The sequence below is a fragment of the Berghia stephanieae genome, chromosome 14, assembly GCF_034508935.2.
Source record: "Berghia stephanieae isolate SIO BIC M18660-M18661 chromosome 14, UCSD_Bste_1.3, whole genome shotgun sequence".
NCBI lineage: Eukaryota > Metazoa > Mollusca > Gastropoda > Nudibranchia > Aeolidiidae > Berghia > Berghia stephanieae.
The window spans coordinates 10,162,498-10,169,997 of NC_088373.1; the positions used below are offsets into that span (position 1 = coordinate 10,162,498).

Sequence of the window (7,500 nt, forward strand, 5' to 3'; positions counted from 1 at the left end):
GAAGTCTTGGAAAAGACATGCCCCAACCTTCGCAAACTGGAGGAAAATTACATTTCATTGGGTAAAGTGATGCCACAAAATCTTTCCGAAGCCGTTTTCTCCTTTTCAACATCCTCGTCATCAGAATGTGTTGATTGATATGTCAATATTTCTTTGTTGTTGTTGTTGTTGGTGGTGGTGGTTGTGGTGGTGGTGGTGGTGGTGGTGGTGGTGGTGTAGTTGTTGTATTTTGAACACATGTGCGTATCATAACACTGCATCATAAATTGATGAATTACTAGTTTTAACCAGTCTGCATTAAATTTATGCCACACTCTTTGGCATAAACACAAGCTATTTCTCAAAATTTTGCAATCAAACTAATGTAGGAAGCGCGTAATGTTCATTTTCATTTGTATTCATCAATAATGTGGATTGATAGTTATAAAATGTAGATATCTGAGAGTTAAGGATTGTCATTTGTCCCTTCATATCCATATACTATATGCATATCGTTTAAGTTTCAATTAACCAAACATTCCTTTTTAACTAATTCCTTCAAAATGGAAAAGTGAAAAATTCATAATTTGGTACTGTAAATAATATATGAATTCCGATCCTTACCAGTTATCTATTTTAATATGGATGTAATAACCGAAATCCTGTCCTCTTGCTTTAAAATTCGTGAAAAAATACTTTTTGATTAAGACACATTGATTCAAAGGATCATACACACTTTTGCAGCTGCGCATTGAGGGACAGCTGAGAAAAAGACGAAAAAAAACGCGACTGTAGTCAAAAACATTTATCTATGTCGAAAGCCAAAATTTATTTTACCGTTGGATTGATAATTCTACATTGAATTCTACATTTAAAAAAAAAGTTGTATAAAACTGCATCCCTGAAAAACACTGTTATCATTATGGAGATTCTCAGATAGCATTGAATCCAAAGAATGAGAATTTTAAAACTTATATAGCAGATTATGTATAAAGTCGGGCATCATAGATCACACTGATTTTATGACAGTAAAATATAAAGATACTTTTCAACCGCAAAGTATAGCTTTAAATTATTAAACAAGTCTGTTGATTTAATTAAATTATAACTTTATTTTCTTTTAAAATAGAAAATGTCAAGAATAAGATGAAGAGGTTTTGAAAATCAAAATGTATCTATTCAGTAACAAGTTAAGACAATTCAATACACGCAAACAAATTTTGTCTTGTTGTCGTCTCGGGTTTGCTACTCTGTAATCTTGTAAGAGCGTTTCTCTGACTTTTCTTGAAGATATGTAGTGTGGATACTTCTTCACTCTGTACCGAACACGGCCCAACAAATATTGAGAACAACCGTGTTTCTCAAATTTGTTTAACGTCCAAGACTTAGTACTAGTACTATCCTTTTGGATCTGGATAGAGATTTGACCGACTCAATTTTTAACGGGCACCTTTTTATTATCACACTCTTTTATGGAGATGTGATATTACGATATAGGTTGCCTTTTAACTCGTCATCAAACCGACCGGCCTTTAATATTTTTATACCACAGTTTTTGGTCTCCTGTGTTATATTTAGTTTGTTCCGAACCGGCCAGTATAACACAGTTTTGAACTTCTCTGTATTATACTTTATTGGGACATATGCATAGTAAGAAATCTGCCTTCTCTATAACACTCGCCTTCAGAATGGAAGGGTGGACTCGACCCCAGTACCTTCCGATTTGAAGTCTAGTGTTATATCACAAGACCACATTAGCGCACAAACGAGCGATTTCGCAGTGCAGCCGCTAACCTAGTTGACTCTTGACAATTAAGCGCAAATTTGAATTGCAGTTCTCTCAACTGTCCTATAAATAAAGACAAGATAAAATCCCTTCAGGTAGCCCAGAACAATGCTGCCATGTTTATTTATTTATAGAAAGAAGAGAAATCAATCTGCACAGGGTTTGCTACAAGAACTCCACTGGCTTGCCGATGAGAAACGTATAGAATATAAGATCTGTACTGTGGTTTTAAATCGCTGCAATCTGATTGTCCTGGATAAATTAATGAAATGCTTAAATACGACATCTTTGCCAGAAGCTTGAGAATAAAGTCTGATAATCACATTCTCGTGTAGTCAAAATTGGTGATCGTGTGTATGAATAGTCGACACCTCTATCTGGAATTCCTTTCCAATGTAGGTCAGAGGCAATAATGATGCATCATTCCCTAATGACACATTTTAAATGTTTTTTAAAAAAATAGAATACTATAAATATATTGCGTTGTTTTATGCTATAATATTATGTGTGAGTGACTATATGTTTAGTAACCGGTGGTTTAAGAACTTTGAGCTTGTTAAGATACTGGGTATGGCCCTATATATAAACCGTTTATTATATTATTATTATTATTATTATTATTATTATTATTATTATTATTATTATTATTATTATTATTATTATTATTATTATTATCATCATCATTATTATTATTATTATTATTATTATTATTATTATTATTATTATTATTATTATTATTATTATTATTATCATTATTATTATTATTATTATTATTATTATTATTATTATTATTATTATTATTATTGTTGTTGTTGTTGTGTTTTCAACGGGACACCACAGAGTAATATTGTGGAATCACTCAACTCAGAAGCGTTTTTTTTTTCAAATTATATATCTTTATTATTGAGAAAAAAGACTTGATAATTCGAGAGCATTAAATACTATATCAAGTTCAGCTCATGATTTTTCCCATTATTTAACTTGACTATGACTATAGATCTAACGGTAGTTTTACTAAAAGACCAATATTAGTGATTCGACTCAGGGATTATTGCTATCATTATTGGGTTTTTTGGGGGTTTTTGTTGTTGTTGTTGCAGTTGTTGTTTGTTTTTTGTTGTTTTTTTTTTGTTTTTTTGTTTGTTTTTTATTGGGGGGGGGGGTTAATGAAAAAGGTATATTATTTTCATTTATACCAAAACTAAACCATTTACATAAAGGATTAATTATACTTCAAACATTATACACCACTTCAAATATTATTGTCATATATAGATAATTGCACATAGGTCCTCTAGCCAACAATCCCAATGGAACCATCCACAATTCCAACAGTGATGGACCAACCGGCAGGGTAGAAGTAGCAAAAGAGGATTTTCTGATTGTCATGGTCGCCGTCATCGAAAGGATGTGAATCACCACTCTTTTGGTTTTAGAAGTAAAGAGCCACCATTCCTCGTCCCAGGACACATATTCCTCTACAACATTCATCCCTCGTACTCTCTGACACGCTCGTGTATGGCGTAAAAGGTAAAACGGCTTGTCCACTGGTAGGTTTATCCGGACTGTCGGGAGACCATCATCTCTACAACATTAGAATATCTCGGTATTGTCATCCTAAACGCCATCTGGCGAATAACCTCCATATTGGTTGTTGTTTTTGTCGTCCTCGTCATCCCATGGCAGCCATCCTTCCTTGAAACCATTAGGGCAAGTTCCGTATTACAAAACACAGTAATCGCCCTTTGTCCAGTTTAGGGCTTATGGGGTTGATTGAGAGCCTTTGATGCAGAAGTAGGTCAGGATATCGTCTTTTTCAAAGTCTCCATGCAGATGCAGGGAGCTTGACCTGTCATTATGAGGGTTGTAATCCTCACAATCCTGGTATCTCCATCCACTGAACCAAGACGTTGATTTGTCGACGGGACAACCACTAGTGGCCATATACAGTCCGTATGTACCTTTTGCCCATGCCAGCGGTATGCGTAGGTCGGGATCTGTTTGGATATAGAAGTCGAACATGTTCAAAATGACGAAATTGCAGTGTTTTTACTTTTCTGCATCTGAACTATTATAATTATAGCATTGATTGTTGACGCCACGCCGTTATCTATCCGTTCTATTTGTTCATTTCTCTCATTTTGTTATTTCCGTTTGAAAAATAGCAACTGGATTATTTAGGTTTGTACGCATCATAGTAAAAAATAAATACATTCTATTCATCTTATAAAACACATATCGAAGAGTTATTGTACGTAAATATTTGATATAATACATATTATGAATATTCAACCGCCTCCTATTATCCTAAAACGCGTGTCCAGATGAAATAGAGTCAGACAACCGGGTAGCTGATGCCGGCAAGTGGAGTGGTAGTATTGGCAAATTGTAGAGGCCGTGGAAGTGAAGGATTCGGTCCCGGGGTCGACTTAGGAGTTCCAGACTGTAACCGCAGCGGTGGTGTTCAAATGAAGAAGATTGAGACAATGAAGTGTCCGTTTAGTACTACTGATAGTGATAGTAGCATGACTTCATGTGTCAGAAGTAGAAGTAGGGAGTTGATTTCATGAGTGAAGAGCACACACCACAGTCAAGTCCAGAGACACCATAGTCAACCCGATTCCTAGTACATCCACTCTAGAGTGGTGAAGGCGATCAAATAACAAAGGCCAGGATGTATTTTGATGAAATATTTATTCAGAAGCGTTAAGTGATAAAATGTGAAAGAACATTTTTAATACTGAGTATAAGTTAAAGTATAATATATCGCAACAACTTTGCAAGTAAGAAAAACAGTATAAATAATTCAAATGGGGAATGTAAGGAACAATGAATGAATCCTTCTCTTGGGCATGCCATTCCGATATTTGTAAGCATAAGCAATATTTTTAACAATGGATTTAAGGAATAATAACTAATTAAGCCGTAACTAAAATCAATTAGCTAATATCAAAGGGGAGCAATACTTTATTAGCGTACCTGGATGTATAAGTCTATAACAATTATATTATTATTATTATTATTATTATTATTACTACTACTACTACTACTACTACTACTACTACTACTACTACTACTACTACTACTACTACTACTACTACTACTACTACTACTACTACTACTACCACTACTATTATTATTATTATTATTATTATTATTATTATTATTATTATTATTATTATTATTATTATTATTATTATTTATTATTATTATTATTATTATTATTATTATTATTATTATTATCAATAAGAATAATAATAGTAATAATAATGATAATAACATTATAATTATTATTATCATCATCATCATCATTATTATCATGATCATCATCATCATCATCATCATCATCATCATCATCATCATTAGTATTATTATTATTATTATTATTATTATTATTATTATTATTATTATTATTATTATTATATTCTTTTTGTTGTTTGTTTTTTGTTTGTTTGTTTTGTATTATTATTATTATTATTATTATTATTATTATTATTATTATTATTATTATTATTATTATTATTATTATTATTTTTATTATTATTATTATTTTCAAATAAAGTTTTAAAAGCAATAACCCATGAAGTATAAGTTCTACCACTCCTCACCTTCCCCTTTACACGCTCTTCCCATCCACCTCCCACTGATCCCACATAATATAATATGATCGTATGCTTCAGTGGTGGTTAAAATAATATATGTACGTAAAGTGGTTAGACTTGATAACTTGTCGATACTATTTGTTATATTCAACATTATGAAATGAATAAGGTTTTGAGTTCTGAACCCATAAGATATGCAAATAATTAGACGTCTATTGTTCCTGGTAAGCAAATTAAATAAGGAAGCATTCATGCAAGTCGAATAATATCTGATAACTTGAGTGGAGATACAATACCATTTTGAACCATTGAGCACCTCCTCCGTTAAGAAAACAATTTAAACTCTTTATACTTTTAAGACTTTGGACGATTTATCTGCTGGTCTGTTTGTTTGTTTGTTTTTTCTAACCATATCGCTTATTGAGGAAGGGGGAGGGGGGGGGTTTCCTCGATAGCTCAATTGATAGAGCCCTCGCTTTACACGTAGAGAGACTGAGATCGATTACGGATGAAGTAGATTTTTTTACTGACCTTCCTCTCCAGCTAGCAGTAGTTTGGTAGTTGATTCTGTTTGATACGGTGAAAGTCCTTAGAGACAGACTAGCGTTCTATTCAATAAGTTGCTCTAGTCTGTCCTACGATATGGAAACCGGGATAAACTTCTTCCTCTTCTTCTTCTTGTTCTTATTGCTCTTCATCATCATCATCATCATCATCATCATCATCATCATCATCATCATCATCATCATCATCATCTTCTTCTTCTTCTTCTTCTTCTTCTTCTTCTTCTTCTTCTTCTTCTCGTTCTTATTGCTCTTCATCATCATCATCATCATCATCATCATCATCATCATCATCATCATCATCATCATCATCATCATCTTCTTCTTCTTCTTCTTCTTCTTCTTCTTCTTCTTCTTCTTCTTCTTCTTCTTATCCCGCCTTTTGCAGGGTTGCCATAATGAATGCTACATCTCCATGCATATCGGTTCATAGCACCATCTTCCTCCAGGCCCAATTCTTTCATATCGTCATTTAGCTTATCCAACCATCTAGTCTTTGGGCGTCCCTTATTTACCTTTCCCGCTAATTGTATATCCAATGCTTTCTTCCCACGTACTCCCTCTCTCGTCTCGCAACATGTCCGAACCATTTCAATGTATCTTATCTCATCTTTATTGATACATTTATTACTTCAGTCAACCTTCGAAATCGTTCATTTCTCACTTTATTTATCTTTTCTTGTCCAGTCAAGTCACCATCTCCAACATCCTCATCTTTGCCACCTCAACTTCTTTATCTTGTTTCTTTGTCTTAGCTGCTGTCTCTAATCCATACAACATTGCTGGTATTACAACAGATGTATATAATATTCCCTTCAGCTTTGCAGAAATTCGATTGTCACATATAACTCCAGTTAACTTTCTCCAATTAGTAAAGCCTACATGGATTCTCATCTCAACCTCTTTCTCATTCCCCCAATCATCTTGTACAGGTGTTCCTAAATATTTCAACCGGTTTGTCTCTGGCGCATCTCTTGGACTGAGATCAGATCCCTAATGTAATCATTGTCTTACACTAAATGGTTAAGTTGAACAAACAACCGTCCTTACCAGTCTTATTTCTTTCTTTCTTACATATCTTGGGTAACTTTGATATCTTTCTCTGTTACCCCATTTGCTCTTAGACAGTACCGCATTTCTTCTTTTGATACACTATCAAATGCTTTTTTCAAGTTAATGAACACACAATATAATTCTCTTTGCTTTTCTCTATATGTCCCTAAGGTCATTTTTAGAGCAAATTCAGCATATGTTGTACTTTTACCAGCAACGATTCCAAACTGATTTTCACTTATGTCTACATGTTTTCTAATCCTCTTATCGATTACTTTTTCCAATGACTCCATTGTGTGGCTCATCAACTTGTTGCCCCTATAATAGTTGCCACATTATTGAACATCTCCCTTATTTTTGTATATGACAATCAACGTCCTTTTTGCCCATTCTTCTGGCATTTCATTTTTTCTTTCTGTAAGATGTCGTAGAATAACAGTACCAGAAAATTTAACCTCCAAGGGATTTCCAGACTTCAGCTGGTATCTCGTCTGGTCCAACAGTTTTCCCCCATTTC

At 33.6% G+C, this 7,500-nt stretch overlaps 1 protein-coding gene and 1 pseudogene across 1 annotated transcript in view; one reads left to right on the plus strand and one right to left on the minus strand.

The window, feature by feature from the left end:
- LOC144959499 (uncharacterized) overlaps window positions 1-7,500 on the plus strand; it is a 44,768-nt gene that overhangs the window by 1,636 nt on the left and 35,632 nt on the right. The gene's annotated exons all lie outside the window — the stretch shown is intronic.
- LOC144959498 (uncharacterized) lies at window positions 2,934-3,787 on the minus strand (annotated as a pseudogene).